Source organism: Piliocolobus tephrosceles, chromosome 1, assembly GCF_002776525.5.
Source record: "Piliocolobus tephrosceles isolate RC106 chromosome 1, ASM277652v3, whole genome shotgun sequence".
NCBI lineage: Eukaryota > Metazoa > Chordata > Mammalia > Primates > Cercopithecidae > Piliocolobus > Piliocolobus tephrosceles.
The window spans coordinates 140,728,820-140,745,407 of record NC_045434.1 but is presented as its reverse complement, the minus strand read 5'-3'; the positions used below and the strand labels follow the sequence as shown (position 1 = coordinate 140,745,407).

Below are 16,588 nucleotides of genomic sequence, written 5' to 3'. Positions count from 1 at the left end.
GCAAACTCATTTTTTGAGCACTTATTCTGTGCTCCGGACTGTTGATATAGGAGTGACATGTGGTTTGTGCTTGTGGCACTTGTGTTACAGAAGACCTAGAGCCTGCCGTGCTAACATCAATTGCAACACCGCTGTAGCAAGTGCTGGCATAGAAGAGCTTCCCTGTGATTTTACTATTGTAATGTAAACACTGAAAATATGAACTAGAGCTGCTGCTCTCTCTGTCATTGTATGTAGTCCTTCTCTAGGCATTTTCAGGAACTGTTTCCTGTAAGGAAAAAAAAAGAATTTGGCAAATAAACTTCAGTTTTTATGTATTTTCCAATCATTTCCTATCTGCAGCTCACATATTTTTTTCTCTAAAATAAAGGAAGGACTTATCTTCCTATTCTTACCTCTCTAGCAAGTCCTGTGCACCTTTATTTATCTTTATGTGCCCTTTGAACACAGCAGAGGTTTATCCTTGCAAATGTCTGTCTATGGTAATTTCAGACTAACATCTGACAATTTAGCCACTGACACTTCACTCTCCAAACTTGTGCCTCACTAAATGCTACTTAGTGTCTTTCCTCTGATCAAGACATGCCTATCTGGCTTTCTTTTCTGGAAAGAAGAAATGGAGACTATCTAGGCACAAGTATTTCACTCTGGTCAATGAAGCTTTGAAATGCATACATCTAATGTAATAAAAATATTAAGTACTACCATTTATTAAATCCTTACCATTGTAAGTACTTTACCTACTATGTTCTTTATGTGTATTGTCATATTTAGTTTCTGTAACAAGCATTATCTCCAGTTTACTTATGAAGGCCATGAAGCATGGGAGAGGGTAAGTCACAAAATCATATGACTTGCAACTAATAAGCTCGATTTAAGTCCAGATCTGTCTATTGTCCACACTGTCAACCATTATACTGTACTGCCTCCATAGGTAAAGGGTGTTTTGAAATATGGATAGTATTGCTATCTATACACCATGTGTAAAAAGGCACCAAATATATGCCTCTCGCCCTTCCTCCTACCCCACCCCCACAAGAAGAAAAACAGAAGCAACATTTTTTGAGCTTGAAAAGAAACCTCCGGCCTGGATGCCATGAATAAAAATGAAGTTTATTTCGAGAGGAAGATTTTGAATATATTTGAAATATTTCAGTTTTGTACCTGCCTTCCGATGTAACTTTGCCGCCTTAGGATCTTTATGGATACTAAGTCTCATCTATTTTTACCAATTTCTGCTAAATTATGCTGGAGGAGCATGCTAATGCTAACACAGGAGCCAGCTTGACAGATAGAGCCCCAAGGAAGAAAAAAATTATCTATATTAGAGTAGTATTAGTCTAATCCCACATCCCAAAATGCCATACTTGGATTAACCAATCTCCATTAGATAAGCGGGAAATAAATTAGCAATGGAAGACTTGGCCTAACCTCTCTGCTGGAAGCATATTATTAAGAGACCATGCCCAATAGTATTAGGGAGATATGTGTTTGACTATGATCTTGAAATCCAATGGGAAATAGAGTGCCAACTGGCAAAGTTTCTTTATATTAGTTCAGCCTCTCTTTTTTATATAATGCAGTGTGGGTAAAACTATACATGTTTCATAAAGTCAGTCATCTAGTATAGACTCTATCTATCACTAAGTTACAAAATTTCCTTCAAAATCTTGCTCTAATATAATCCATCTCATCTTACTGATTCACAATGTTTTTCTGAAAAATAATGACTGTAACTTTTTGTGCCCCATCCAACCAAACCATACTTCCATAAAATTCCTTTCCCCTTTCTTTGTTTGTACACACTTTTTTGATTGTTTGATAACATCTGAACATGAGAGTGTAAATTTCAACATTGTTGATGTTTCCAAATGGTTATAAGTTCCAGCTGTTTGCTCTTTTCTCTCCAATGGAGATCTAACATTACAAAGGAAAAGAGGAAAAAAGAAAATATAACTAGTTCCCTACTCTCTCATTAGAGAGCAGATAAATTGGATGGTAAAAATTCTATTAGCAATTATATTTTTTAGAAATCAGAAATTCTCAGCAAGTGATATTTAAACATTCCCAGTTGCCTCTATCACTTTGGGGTAGGGATGAGATTGGTGAATAGGGCCTGGTTATGTAGAAGATTCAGGTAACACACAAAACTCCATGTCCCAGTGGGGGAAAAAAGCATTGGACATATGTAGAATTTCATGAGAGGCATTCAAGAACATTTATAAAGTAAAACACCAATTACCTCATGTATAAGGCCCTCTACAGCTAACAGTTCCTATTCTTATTGTTCTCTAAATAAATCCTATGCCAGCTTAACTTTTTGGTAAGAAAAGAAGATTCTACAATCTTCCTCTCCCTTTTTAATTACTTAAGCATTGTTGTCTTGTTTTAATTTAGCAGCAGGGAAGAAATGCCAACGAGAGGCATATGTGAATCAAGAGGTAGGCGGATGCTACCATATAAGACCCTTATACAATCACCTAGCCAAAGTTTAATACTAAGAAGGGTTGTGCCAAATAAATGCATGAAAGGATAATAAACAAGGAATCTATACCATTTAATAAATAAACCTTAAACGACCAAATCATAGTTGAACATCTGCTATGCTAATATCATTGTCTGGCTTTTTTTTTTTTTTTTTTTTTTTTTTTTGCTTTTTTCTCCCAGAATGAAAGTAATTCATTGTTTTTCTGAATATGAAAGTATTAACATGCTCATTGTAGAATGTACTGATATTTGAAGGTAGCAAGAAAAAAGATATCATCCATGACCTTAACACCTTTCATGGAAAAATATAAAACATTTTCATTTCTTTCTAGACTTTTACTGCATACATCAATATATAGATGTCTATTTTCTATTTTTAAAATGGAATTACAATATGTAGTTGCCTATTTTTTAGAAAATGCAAGTTTGAATGGCTCTATACTTTCTCCTATCGAATATAATGGGTGCCATAGATTTTTGTTAATGATTTATCATTTATTATATATGTATTATTATTTATTATAGATTCTGACTAATTGACAAATTTCTTACCCACTCTTCTAATTGAAAATATACAGTCAGTTGTTATTTATAGTCACTATAAATAGCGGTGCTATAGAACACTAGAACTCATTCTTCCTATTTAGCTGTAATTTTGCATCCATTAAACAAACTTTGTCTATCCCCCTCCTCCTGTACCCTTCCCAACCTCTAATAACCACTATTCTATCTTTACTTCCGTGAGATCAACTCTTTTGGCTTCTACATCTGGGTGAGAACATATGGTATCTGTCTTTCTGTGACTGGCTTATTTTATTTAATGTGATGTCCTCCAAGCTTATATATGTTGACACAAATGACAGGGTTTTATTCTGTTGTATGGTTGACTATTATTCTGTTGTGTATATATACCACATTTTCTTTATCCATTTATCTGCCATTGGGCACTTAGGTTGATTCCATATCTTGGCTATTGTGAATAGTGCTGCCACAAACATTGGAGTGCAGATATCTCATCAATACACTGATTTCCTTTGTTTGGGTATATACTCAGTAGTTGGATTGCCAGATCATATGGTATTTCTAGTTGTTTTTTTTTTTTTTTTTTTTTTTTTCAGGAACCTCCATGCTATTTTCCACAATGGCTACACTAACTTACATTCCCACCAACCAGCATGTAAGAGTTCTCCTTTCTCTATGTCCTTAGCACTCTTGCTAGCATTTGTTACTTTTTGTCTCTCTCTCTTTTTTTTTTTTTTTTTTTTGAGATGAGTCTTGCTCTGTCACCCAGGCTAGAGTACAGTGGCATGATCTCAGCTCACTGCAACATCCACCTCCCAGGTTCAAGCAATTCTCATGCTTCAGCTTCCTGAGTAGCTGGGACTACAGGCGTGTGCCACCAGGCCCAACTAATTTTATGTTTTTGTAGAGATGGGTATTCACCATGTTGGCCAGGCTGGTTTCGAACTCCTGGCCTCAAGTGATCCACCTGCTTCAGCCTCCCAAAGTGCTGGGATTACAGGTGTGAGCCACTCCCCCAATCAGTTATTTTTTTTCTCTTTGATAATGGCCATTCTATCTGGGGTGAGATGATATCTCATTGTGATTTCGATCTGCATCTCCTTCAGGATTAGTGATGTTGAGCGTTTTTTTCATATACTTGTTGGCCATTTGTATGTCTTTATTTATTTATTTATTTTGAGAGAGATGGTTATTCAACTCATTTGCTATTTTCAAATGAGATTATTTGGGGGTCTGTCAGAATTTTGCTATTGAGTTGTTCGAGATCCTTACATATTCTGGTTAGTAATCCTTTGTCAGATGAATACTTTGTAAATATTTTCTCCCTTCTGCTGGTTGTCTCTTCACTCAGTGGATTGTTTTCTTTGCTGTGCAGTAGTATTTCAGTTTGATATAACCCCATTTGTCTATTCTTGCTGTGTTTTCGAGGTCTTCTCCATAAAATCCTTATCCAGGCCAATGTCCTGAAGTGGTTTCCCTTATGTTTTCCTCTAGTAGTTTTATAGTTTCAGTGTTTACATTTAAATCTTTAATCCATTTTGAGTTAGCTTTTGTATACAGTGAAAGATGGGGGTCTAGTGTCATTCTTCTGCATACAAATATCCAGTTTTCCAGAAATATTTATTGAAGAGACTGACTTTTGTCTAATAAATGTTCTTAGCAACTTTGTCAAAAATCAGTTAGCTATAAATATGTGAATTTATTTCTAGGTTCTCTAGCCTGTTCTATTCTTCTGTTGTCTGTTTTTATGCTAGTACCATGTTATTTAGCTTTGCAGTATATTTTGAAGTCAGATAGTATGATGACTCTGGCAATCCTTTCTGCTCAGGATTCCTTTGGTTATTCACAGTTCCTGTGGTTCCATATTAATTTCAGGATTTTGTTTCTATGCAAAGTCATTGCGTTGCTCTGAATCTATAGATCACCTTTGTTTGTATGGCCATGGCCATTTTTAAAATATTAATTCTAATCCATGAGCATGGGACATCTTTCCATTTTTGTGCCCTCTACAATTTCTTTCACCAATGTTTTTAGTTCTCCTTGTAGAGATCTTTTACCTCTTTGGTTAAGTGTATTCCCAGGTAATTATTTTGTAGATATTGGATATGAGATTGCTTTCTTGATTTCTTTTTTACTAGTTCATTGTTGGTGTATACAAATGCTATTGATTTTTTCATGTTACTTTTGTATCTTGCAACTTTACTAAATTTGGTTATTGGTTGTTTTTGTTAGAGCTTTTAGCGTTTTCTGTGTATATGACCGTGTTCCCACAAACAGGGAAAGTTTTACTTAGTCTTTTCCTCTTTGGTTGCTCTTGTTTCCTTTCTTTTGCCTGGTTCCTGTGGCTAGGACTTTCAGTACTATATTGAGCAAGGGTGGTGAGAGTGGGCATCCTTGTCATGTTCAAATTCTTAGAGAAAAAGCTTTCAGCTTTTCTCAGTTCAGATGTGAACTGTGGGTTTATCATACATGGTCTTTATTGTGTTAAGGTACATTCCTTCTATAACTAGTCTGTTGAGGGGTTTTATAATGAAGGGATACTGAATTTAATCAAATGCTTTTTCTGCATCTATTGAGGAGATCATACGGTTTTTATCCTTGATCCTGTTTATGTGATTTATCATGTGTATTGATTTGTGTATGTTGAACCATCCTTGCATCCCTGGGATAAATCCCACATGATCATGTTGAATAGTTTTTTCATGTGCTGCTGAATTTGAGTTGCAATATTTTGTTGAGAATTTTTGCATCTATGTCTATCAGGAATACTGGCCTCCAGTGTTCTTCAATTGTTGTGTTCTTGTCTGATTTTGATATCACAGTAATGCTAGCCTCATAGAGTGATTTTGGAAGACTTCTTTCCTCTTCAGTTTTCTGAAAAGGTTTGAGAACAATTGATATTCATTCTCCTTTAAATCTTTGGTATAATTCAGCAGTGAAGCCATCAGTTCCTGCACTTTTCTTTGATGGGCTCTTGTTTTTATTACTGATTCAATCCTGTTATTTGTGATTAATTTGATCATGTTTTCTATTTCTTCTTGGTTCAGTCTTGGTAGGTTGTATGTGTCCAGGAATTTACCCATTTCCACTAGGTTTCCCAACATGTTGGCACAGAGATACTCATAATGGTTTCTAATGATTCTTTGTATTTCTGTGATATTAGTTATAATTTCTCCTTTTTTATTTCTCATTTTATTTATTTGGGTCTTTTCTTTTTTAGATAATTGTTATTATTTCAATTCTTTTAAATTTATTGAGACATTCACAGCCTAACATGTGGTCTATGCTGAAGAATGTTTTATGTGCTGATAAAAAGAATGTGTATTCTGCAGATGTTGGATAAAAAGTTCTGTAAATATCTGGTAGGTACATTTGGCCTAAAATGCAGTTTAAATCCAAGGCCTATTGGTTGAAATTTTTGTCTAGATAATCTGTCCAATGATGACAGTGGGATGTTGAAGTCCCCAACTATTATTGTACTGGAATCTGTCTCTCCCTTTAGGCTAAAATTGTTATATCCTCTTGCTGAATGGATCCCTTTATATAATGACCTTGTCTCTTTTTACAGCTTTTTACTTAAAATCTGTTTTACTTGATATAAGTATAGCTACTTCTGCTTACTTTTGGTTTCTGTTTACATGGAATACCTTTTCCCATCCCTTCATTTTCAATCTATTTGTGTCTTTACAGGGTGACATTAGCTTTTTTGCGTATAACGGAGTCATGACTTTTTTATACATTCAGTCACTTTATAACTTTTACTTAAGGAATTTAATTTGTTTACATTTAAGACTATTGTTGATAGATGAGGACTTACTCCTGTCATTTTGTTGTTTCCTGGTTGTTTTTACATCTTTCATTTCTTTTTTTTTCTCCCATTTCTATCATTGCAGTTTGGTGGTTTCCTATAATGAAAGTGTTTGATTCTTTTCTCTTTTTCTTCTACCGATCTGCTCTACCAGTTAATTTTATACTTTTGCATGTTTTTGTGGTGTGATTATCATCTTTTTCCTTCCATATGTAGGACTGCCTTAAGCATTTCTTGCAAGGCTGGTCTGGTGGTGATGAATTCCCTCAGTTTTTGCTTGTCTGGGAAAGACTTTATTTCTCTCTCATTTCTGAAGGGTAGTTTTACCGAGTATACTTCTTGGTTAGCATTGGTTTTTCCTTCTTTTTCTTCTTCCTTCAGCACCTTGAATATATCACCCAATTCTCTCCTGGTCTATAAGACTTCTGCTGAGAAATCTGCTGATAGTTTCATGGAGATTTTCTTACACATGACTTGACACTTTTTTCTCACTGTTTTAAAAAATTCTCTCTTTGTCTTTTACTTTTGACAACTTGACTAAATATGCCTTATACAGAATCTTTGGGGTTGAATCTACTTGAGGAACTTTGAGCTTCCTGAATCTGGATGTCCATATCTGTATTAGTCTGTTTTCAACTACTATCAAGAACTGTCTGAGACTGATTTATGGAAAAAAAGAGGTTTAGTTGACTCACAGTTCCTGAAGCTTAGCAGGAAGCATGACTGGGAGGCCTTAGGAAGCTTATGATCATGGTGGAAGGTGAAGGGGAAGCAAGCACATCTTACCATGGCATAGCAAAAGAGAGAGTGATGGAGGATGTGACATACACTTTTAAACTATCAGAAAATGAAAATTTACTCTCTCATGATCATGAGGACAACAAGGGGGAAATCCACCCCCATGATCCAATCACCTCCTACAAGGCTCCTCCTCCAATTCAACATGAGATTTAGGTGGGGACACAAATCCAAACCATATCAATATCTCTGTTGAGATTTGGGGATTTTTCAGCTATAATTTTATTAAATAGGTTTTCTATGCCTTTTTCCATCTCTCTTCCTTCTAGAACTCCTTAATACTAATAAACAGTTGTTCACTTAGTGGTATCGCATACGTCTTGTGGGCTTTCTTCACTATTTTTCTTTCTTATTTCCTTTTTTTCTGATTGAGTAATTTCACATGACCCATCTTCAAGTTCAAAGATTCATTCTTCTTCTTAATTAAGTCTGCTGCTGAAGATCTCTACTATATTTTTTATCTCATTTATTGAATTCTTCAACTGCACAATTTCTGTTTGGTTCTTTTGATATCTATCCCTTTGCTACATTTCTTGTTCATATTATGAATTGTTCTCTTGATTTTGTTAAATTATCTATCTCTATTTTCTTATATATTGTTGAGTTGCCTTAAGATTATTATCTTTAATCCCCTTTCCTGCAATTCATAGTTTCCTTTTCATTGGATCTATAACTAGACAGTATTGTGTGGTTTTGGTGGTATTATATTTCCTTGCTTTTTCATGTTTCCTGTATCCCTGTTTTGATGTTGATGTCTGTGCATCTGGTGGAGCAATAACTTCTTCCAAACTTTCTACAGCAGCTTTTGTAGAAAATGACATTCACTTGCAGTTAGGTTTTAGGTTGCTGGCTGGGAAAGGTGTAGTGTTTTTCCAGGTAGACAGAATGGTGTTCTTAAGCTATATTCAACAGTAACAATACCTGTGTGTGCCTCAATGGTCTAGGCTATAGAAGTCTGTGGCAGTGGTGTTGGTAGCATAGGTGATTAAGTTCCTCAGTGGTAAGGGCTTTGGGGGTTCCTTCTGTTCCCATTTCCTCCCAGTGGAAAGCCTTATCTTAGGGTATGCCATTTGTCTAGTCTGACATGACCTACGAGCAGCTGCAGCAGCGCTGGGTTCCAGATACAGGCACCAGGGACATCTCTGGGGACCATGTCAAGACTCAGAGTCTATGAACCTACAGTAGCACCTGGACTTTGGGATTCAAGTTTGCTGTCTGTGGCAGAGATGAATGAAGGTTGCCCATAGAGCCAGGATCTCTGACTCTAAGTCACTGCCTAGAAGCTCAGGCCCTGGAAGCTGGATTGTAACTGTGATTTTACCCCTGGGAGACTGGGAACAGTACTGGCCTAACCCTAGGAAAGAAAGTGTGCTCTGGAGGTTTGGGCCTGGGGAGCAGGGTATGGCTGTAGTTGAGGAACACGAGCCAGTAAGTCTCAGTGGCAATGTGGGTCACAGGGGATGAGGTGCTACATAGTGGTGACTCTAGACCCTGAAATAGTGAAGCTCAGCTGTATCCTAGACTTTGTTAGTCCAGGTGCAGCAGCAGCAAGTACCCCAGAATGGCTGGACGCAGCTGTCTTTCGGGTCCCAGGAGATAGGGAGCAGCACAGCAATGATTCCACTCCCTAGAAAGAAGGGTATCTCAGCAGTTCAGACTCTAGGAAGCGGGTCCAGCTCCAAGGAAGTAGAATACTAGAGTTATTTGGCCTTTAGGGTGAGATGTCTTAGCTAAGCCAGTGCTCTGTTTCCCAGGGATGCGAGGTACTGCATCAGCTCAGCCCTAGGATGCATAGCTATTCAGTTCGGCCATGGAAGGCAACACTTTCTCAGGGAACAATATGCCTTCTTCAACTCAGGCACAGGAGTATGGCTGTTCTAAACAGCTCAGGTCCCATTTCCTTAGGAGGCAGGGTGCTACTTCAGCTTAGGTACTAGGATTTGTGGCCACTCTGGGCAGCCAAGGTGTAGCTTCCTCATGTCAGGGCACTGCTTCAGCTTTGGCACCAGGAAGGTGGTGGCCAATGTACGTGCTCTGGGTGGCCAGAGTATTGTTTCTCCAGGAGGCAGTACCACTTCAGCTCAGACACAGAGGGATGAGACTGTTTTGGGATGCATAGTGCTTCTTCATACCCAGGCAGCTCCCCTCAGCTGCCTGGAGTTCACACAGGCCAGGGACCCCAGTAGTGAAGACTATAGTGGTCCAAGGTACTGCTTTGGGCAACCAGGGTCCTCTTGCTTACCTGTTCCCTGTAGGGAGAAGTTCCTCCTGGTTTCCAATTGATTCCAGCTGTGGGAAGATGTGAAGGAGGCCAGGTACTTCCTTCTGTTCTCTATGTGGCCATGCTGAGTTTCTGTGCTCTCCAGGGTCTCTGTAGCTCCTTTAATGTATGCCGGCACTGTCCTTTAGTTGTTGTATTAAAATATAGTTTGCTTGTTGTTTTGGCTGTCTTTGTTGGGGAAATGAGTGCTAGAAGCTTCTAGTTGACCATCTTGCTCTGTCCTCCTCATTTTGCATGTTTATAAGAGTGCCTGACTTCCAGGAAATTTTTTTCAGCCAGTCAACCTCAGGACATGTCTTAGTTGTCCCTGAAGTCACTAAGCAGCATCATTTCCAGATGCCTGTTCAAATTCACTGTGCATTAGGGGGTTACCTGTTAAGAGGAATAAAACCCACATAAGTGTGTCTGATTTTTAACTTAATTTCAAAATAAAATAAGCCCAAATATATATATATATATATATATATTCTGTTTATATACCTAAAAACTTCCTCTCCTTGAAGTTAATAACTTGTTCAGTCATAGAGAAGAAAAGAATGAGAATAAATATTTCCCTCTAAAGAATTAAAATTAGTAATTGTTTGCTTGTTCGTTCGTTTTGCAATTCCAAGAGATATAAACTAAATGGGCATAAATTGGTAAGGAAAGATTTAGCAGCTGGCATACTTTCTTTTAAAATGGGTAGCCAAATTAGTCTATCTTCCTGCTTTCTCAAATACCACTGAAATCTAGCCTCTTTACTTGACTCAATGAGAATATCACCATCTCCCTATACTGTGGGGTCCTGATAGGATCCGTGCTGTTTTTCTTAGCCTAGCGCTCTTACGCACAAACAGACAGCACCATGGCTGAGAAATTGAGGTCAGGAGGGAATATGCCATTCTGCCTGCCAGGCTCCCTAGTATGTTATTTCACCTGCTGGGTACAGAAACTTCCCTCCAGAGTTCAACAGACAAAGTACTTCCATGATTAATCACATACAAGCTCCTGCACCCAGGGGTCACTGGGTGATGATTCTTTGATACGTACCAAGAGAATCCACCATATAAAGGTGATATTACTGCTGCCATCAACCCTCTCGGTATACATTATTCTAGCCTATAGGTTCTAACCAGAGCCAGCTTGTTTTAATAAGATTTCAGAAAGAGAATCTACCCAAAACTGCTACAACTACTGTAAAAAACAAAACAAAACAAAACAAAAATTCGCCCTGAACTTCCTACCCTCCTCTGAAACAAAATAACTCAGGTTTCTCTTAAGTTGACCTTGTTTTTCCTATTGTCTTCCATTTTCTTAGTATTATCTTGTCTCTATATTTTCTATTTGAAACAGCCCTGAAACAGCACTGTCCATGGAGCATTCTTGGTCTCACAGCCTCCAACATGCCATGCATGTGTACCAGTCTTTATTCCAACTCCCACCATCACCCCCAAACAGCCCGTCAGAGGCCAGAGAGTTTTGTTGATTAATAAGGCAAACATTGACTGTGCAGCTGTCTCATTTTATGCTGAACACCATTCTAGGTGCCAGAGATAAAAGAATCAGCAAACCACAAATAATTATTACATTCACGTAGCTTTCAGTATAGTGGAGAAGACACGCATTTTGCAAACCACCTTTTATTAAAATATGTAATAAAAACTGTGACAAGTATAGAATGGAAAGGTTCACTCAGTTGAGAGAAAGCCTAACCAACAGGTCTTTATTTACTCAGACAAATCTTGGAAGATGTCCTTGATGAGAACCTTGGTAACAACAATTAATCCCAGAATAGTAACAATTTAAAAAAAGGTGGGGGGAGCTATTGGAATGTATGTAACACTTTTCCTTGTTTTTTTGTGTGTGTGTTTGTTTTTTGTTGTTGTTGTTGTTGTTGTTGTTGTTGTTGTTGTTGTTGTTTTTGAGACAGAGTCTCCCTCTGTTGCCCAGACTGGAGTGCAGTGGCATGATCTCAGCTTGCTGCAACTTCCAACTATTGGGTTCAAGTGATTCTCATACCTCAACCTCCAGAGTAGCTGGGACTACAGGTGTGCACCACCACTCCCAGCTAATTTTTGTATTTTTAGTAGAGATGGAGTTTCACAATTTTTGCCAGGTTGGTCTCGAACTCCTGACCTCAGGTGATCTGCCCACCTTGACCTCCCAAAGTACTGGGATTACAGGCGTGAGTCACTGTGCCTGGCCATAACACTTTTTCTTTAATGATGGTACCTCTAGGTTGGCATATCAAAAGTAGCGTTATTATCAAATAACTCAATAAGTGGGTACTCTTGGAAAAATGAGTTTAAAATTTAGAGATGCCAAAATGCACATTTACATACATTCTGCAGTGTATATGTTTCTATATTTGTACAGTTATCTACCACTCTTTCTAAAGAGAGATGGTAGCCAGTAAAGTCGATGTCTTTGTTTTGTTTTTGTTTTTGTTTTTTTTTGTTTTTTTTTTTTTGTTTTTTTTTTTTTGAGACAGAGTGTCACTCTGTTGTACAGGCTGGAGTACAGTGGCATGATCTTGGCTCACTGCAGACTCTACCTACCAGGTTCAAGTGATTCTTCTGCCTTAGCCTCTTGAGTAGCTGGGACTACAAGCGCGTGCCACCACACCCAGTTAATTTTTGTATTTTTAGTAGAGACAGGGTTTCACCATGTTGGCCAGGTTTGTCTCGAACTCTTGACCTCATGATCCACCCACCTCTGCCTCCCAAAGTGCTGGAATTACAGGTTTGAGCCACCTCACCCGAGTGTCTTTGATTTTTATCAGAAGATCTGATTACAGTTTCTTACTTGGTAGTTAAATATAAGTTCACTCTACAGCATGGTGAAGCTGTGACACCAGAATCAGATATAGAGAATACCAACCCCCTTGCCACCATCTACTAGCTGTTGATCTTAGGCAAGGTAATCAACCTTGAAGCCCCAGTTATCTTTACTTTAAAAGGAAAATAATGTTTGTATCTTGGAAAGTTCCTGTGAAAATTAAATAAGAATATTTTATAATAAACCCTTGTAGTGTTTAGTACATCCCAGATACTGTTCCAAGAACTTCCCAATATTTAATCAATTTATCTTCATAATAAACCTATGAAGAAGGTTTTTTAATGAGTTTTTAATCACATTTTATATATGAGGACATGGAAGCATAAGGAAGCTACTGGGCCAAGGCAAACAATCAGTAAGAGGCAAAGCTCAGATTCAAACCCAGAACTTAAGCTCTCAGACACTTCACTTAGAAACTTTGAATAAGTATAAAGCAATGAAAAAAGTGTTTAATAGGTTGTAAGCATTTTAAAATGTGAATTACTTTCAATATAGCTAACTTTTTAATCCATATTCTGGTGAATAGTCATTTCAAATTTCCTCAGACTAATATATTTCTCCAGGTGGAGATTTAGATCTCCTCTTCCTTTTCCTTAATTTCTTACTCTTCCTATTCCATCAAACTTATCATTTTTTTCTCTCATGTGCATTCTTATTAATTTCACCTAAAAGATACGTGGCATCTCCTTATCTTTAATTTAATTACAATAGAAGAGTAGACAAATCAAGATGACTTAATATTTATAGATTTGTATAATATCTGAATTGAATATAAATATGGCTTTTAGCAAAAATTCTAAAAGCTATGTTGACATTCTAGAATAATTTTTCAGGTATTCCTCAAGAGTGTTGAGGTTCTAATACATAAATTCATCTTTCATTGTCTTCTCCACTTGGAAGTTACTATATTGGCTTATGGAACAGAGTACATATACTACCCTGAATTTTATGGTGGTGCTGTAATATATGCAAGTGTAGCATGAGGAATGCCCACTCTGAGAACCAGCGTGCTTTCTTTCACTTTCTCGGGGAAAGTCAATTTCAGTGAGATACTATCCCTTATCCAACATCACACACAAAAAATGGGAAGAACGAAGTCTTTTTTGTCATTGGCAATGATTCTGTATTAATTTAGAATTGGATGTACTGCCACATATTCAGAGAACTGAATACCCCAAATGTGATATTGGAAACTACTATTTCAGGCCAGGTGTGGTGGCTCATGCCTGTAATCCCAATACTTTGGGAGACAAAAGTGGGAGGGTTACATGAGCCCAGGAGTTCAAGACCAGATCCAGTCTCTATGAATAATTAAAAAATTAGCCATGGAGGTGTTGCCCACCTGCAGTCTCAGCTACTCAGGATGGGAGGATCACCTGAGCCCAGGAGATGGAGGCTGCAGTGAGCTGTAATTGTACCACCGCACTCCAGCCTGCATGACAAAAAGAAGGAATAAAAAGAAAAATATTATTTCATATATTGAACAAAATATATCTCACATTTTCAAAATAATAATAGGGATTATTTTCATAAGGCCTTTTATTTTCCAACAAGTTTAAAATCAGTTGAATAATCTCCACACCTCCCCCAAAAAAGTCATGAAATCTTAATTATGACATGTAAAGGAATTGTTTTTACATATAATGCCTATATCTTCTTTAAAAGGAATATTTCATTTCCTTTTAAAATCCAATAAAGTGTTATCTCCTCATAAAAAATTATATAATTTTAGTCCTCTTGAAAAAGATTATAATTAATCTGAGGTTTCAGGCACATACTTAATCTATTAGTAGAAAAATTTCCCATCTTTACTGTAATTATCTTGAAAAACTTTGAGAAGATACTTTGAAAAATCTTAAACCATACATTAAAGTATTTTGAATACTGCTCTCTTTACTGAGATCAGACCAAGAGGAAGTACACTCTTAGCTGCAATATGAAAGATTTAGGCTAAAAAGAGAAATGGCCTCTGGTAAAGTTTTTACATCATGGAATTTTTTTTTTTTTATCAGTGCAAATCACAGATCCTCTGTGTTAAGGGCTTCACAATAGAATTTTCACCTTTCAAATACAATTTAGGTTTAACACTGCTTTGAGACAAGACGTGAACTGAGTGACATCTTAGCTTCGTTTGATCCTTCACCTTGAAGGACAGACTACACGGGACCATAATAGCACCAATCTTGAGTGAAGAAGTGAAACCATTTTGCTAAAGCATCTGAAATACACTCTTCCTAAATAGTAACATCTGGTGGTACAGAACGTCCCAAGGAGTCTTTGTTCCCAGGAGATTTCTCAACCCAGTTTTTTGCCACCCAAGAGGCTTAGGTAATACAGCTAGGGTCAGAGAAATGCAGCCATCCGTCCAGCCTCTGGGCTGTTCTTTAAATAAAATTGCTTCCCAAACTTTCTTCACTCTCAAGTTTTGAATACAATGCAGTTTCAACCATTGCTATTGATATTTTTCTGTTAATTAAAAATAACAAATGACATTGTTGTCTGAGAGGAGTTATGCTCTCAGTAGTAGATGCCACCAGAGCCTGGAAGTCACAGACTTTGGGGAAAGCACAACTGTGTCCCCAAATCAGCAACATCTGCGATATGAAAAGGGGACTCTGGAGGTTAAAACCAATTTGAGCTTGTCCGTCTCTAGGCAAATGCTGCAGAATCCTTAGGAACAGCTTGTGACGAGGGAGTGTTGAATGGAAATAAGCTCAATCAGCCTTCTGGTTTGGATCATTGAGAATACTGGTGTTTTAAATTTTTTATTTATTTGTTATTGTTCTGTTTCATTTCATTTTGAGTTACATTTGGGTTGAGCTCCTTATTCCTCGTCTGGTGTCTCTGGAAGAAATGTGTATTTCTGTGAGATATATTTCCTCCAGTCTCCAGAAATCTTCACGGAAGAGAAGTTCATTGCTACCATCTGTACTTGGTTTAGAAGAGCTTTGATTAATAAGGACCACCCTATTGTTCATTTGTTTGACATGTGGAAATATTTGTAATCTGTTTCTGGCGAGAGAGATTTCAGCAAGGACCTGGTTTGACTTTCAAACCCACATTGCCAATGAAAACCAGCCTCCTGGATCCAGAGGTCAGTGGGGTAACAAGCAAAGGTGTTTTATTCTCCCTTCACCCCCTCCCTCAAACACCAACACCTGTTAGAAGTGAGGTTAAAAAGATCCTGTTGGAACTCCGAGACAGAGACCCAATTCCGTCCTGAAAGAGACTCTGATGTATGGTGTATAATGAAAGCTGGAGACTGCCCACTGTTACACATCATTATCATTCAGATCATGAAAGAAAATGAAATGGTTCAAGCAGATAACAGCTGTTTTTATTCTGCTTTTCAAAGATTCTCTTAAACAACGATTCTCTTAAACCTGATCTCATGGCTTTTATTTAAGGGTGAACACCCAATTGTAAACACAGGAGAGATGCATTCTCATGATGTCAGTAATAAAAGCATGTATAAAGCAGCATGTGTATTCTGGAAAGCTAACTAACCATTAAAGCCAAGAAACATAGTCTGGCACAAATCTGATTATGTGTCCAAGAGGACTTGATGGTATGCACATAAGAAAATGTAATGAAATAGTGGGAAGGAGAAAAGAAGGGAGAAGGAGGAGCCAGAGGGTTGAGGGGGAGCTGTTTCATGTTTGTGAGATGTTAGCAAAATTAGAAAAAGGTAAAGCTGCCAAGATCATCTGAGAAAGGGGTTAGCACAGCAAGCAGAAATGTAAGCAACTTTTGTTTGTTTGTTTCACTATCTGTTGTATTACAGGCTCACCTCATTGCATTTTTATCTATTAGTTATAGACAATGAGTTTGTTACACAAGACACACACAGGAAAAAGGAAGAGGCCCTGTCTTTC

General features: G+C 37.5%; 1 protein-coding gene across 2 annotated transcripts in view; it reads left to right on the top strand.

The window, feature by feature from the left end:
• The window catches only part of ADGRL2 (adhesion G protein-coupled receptor L2), a 698,223-nt gene that overhangs the window by 89,426 nt on the left and 592,209 nt on the right, over positions 1–16,588 (top strand). The window lies entirely within an intron of this gene.